Source organism: Egretta garzetta, unplaced genomic scaffold (assembly GCF_000687185.1).
Source record: "Egretta garzetta isolate BGI_Z169 unplaced genomic scaffold, ASM68718v1 scaffold168, whole genome shotgun sequence".
In the NCBI taxonomy this organism is placed as follows: domain Eukaryota; kingdom Metazoa; phylum Chordata; class Aves; order Pelecaniformes; family Ardeidae; genus Egretta; species Egretta garzetta.
Genome location: NW_009260675.1, coordinates 1,527,407 through 1,528,760, shown reverse-complemented (window position 1 = coordinate 1,528,760; position 1,354 = coordinate 1,527,407).

The window sequence follows — 1,354 nt, the reverse complement described above, 5'->3', positions numbered from 1 at the left end:
CGGTACCGCTGGGCTCGGCGCGGGCTGCGCCCGGCCTCGTGCTCCCGTGTGAGCGCACCTGCCCGCGCGCGCTGCCTTCCTGACGAGGTCCCTTGGGGGGGGACACACGACACACGCGTCCGTCGGAAACCCGTGATAATTGAACAAAATTATCTCTGCTGCGTCGAGTCAGTTTGGTCAGTCGGGGGTGAGTTCATTTTACGGAGCCTGGCGGGTCGGGGGAAGGGCAGGCGGCCTGTTAGCCCCTGACAGAAAGGCCTGGCGTGACATTCCCAAGCTGGACTTAATAAACCAGCGTCTCGAAAAACCCACTTCTGCACCCCCCGGCTCCCCCGTACCCGTCTGAAGTCCGACCCGACCCAGGTATTGCCCAAATGAACTGCTGCTAAGTGCTGGGTGAGGTACCCTGTGCGCTAGCCAGCCGACTGTCAAGGTCTGCTTCCTTCCCAGCGCTGGGACACGCAAAGGACGCGTGTTTCCTGATGATGTTTCTCTCGCCTCATTGTGGGTTTCTTTTTTTTAATTTATTTCTTTCAGCGCGTACCAAAGAGACGGAGCTCGACTGGCTGCAGTGCCTTGGTCCACTTTGGAAATGATGAGCTACCTAACTAGAGCCCCATCCCTGGAAACATTCAAGGCCAGGTTGGACGGGGCTCTGAGCAGCCTGATTTAGTTAGCGGTGTCCCTGCTCCTGCGGGGGGGTTGGACTAGATGACCTCTAGGGGTCCCTTCCAACCCAAACCATTCTATGATTCTATGAATGACGGTACGAGGGGAGAGGCATAAGGGTGCCAAAAGTCTTTTTTTTTTAACTAGCACCTCATTTCCAAAAGTAACCGTGAGCAGGTAGCCTTGGCACCTGTTGAAGTCGAGGCCCGTTCGCTCCCAGTTGTGGCCACCCCTTGCTTTTGCATGAGGAGAGAGTGAACCGTGGGCTCCGGCACGTGCTGTCTGCCCCCCGCTCCCGGCCGTCGTGGGCGGGAGGTTAACATCGCGCCCTCACATCGCGCCCTCGCTGGAGCGGACGCTGCGGGGAATAGGTCTGCCGGTGGTGAGCTGCCTCGCAGAAGCCCTCGTGTTGCCTCCTCTTCTGTCTGCCAGGGACAGGTTTGATAGATTGTTCTCGTGTGTAATACGATGGTTCAAAATCATTGCTTTTACGTAGTAATAGATTGCGGTCTACGTCTTGCTTCATTTTCGAGCGCGTCAGATACGAAGCCCGACCAGTGGCAGCGTTTCCTTTGTTTCTTAATAGACACTTTCCACAATCTTTCTCATTTAACAATCTTAACTTTTTGATCAAGTGAGAAAGCTATTTTATGGGCTTGCTAATTTGCGACTGGCTAGGATGAAA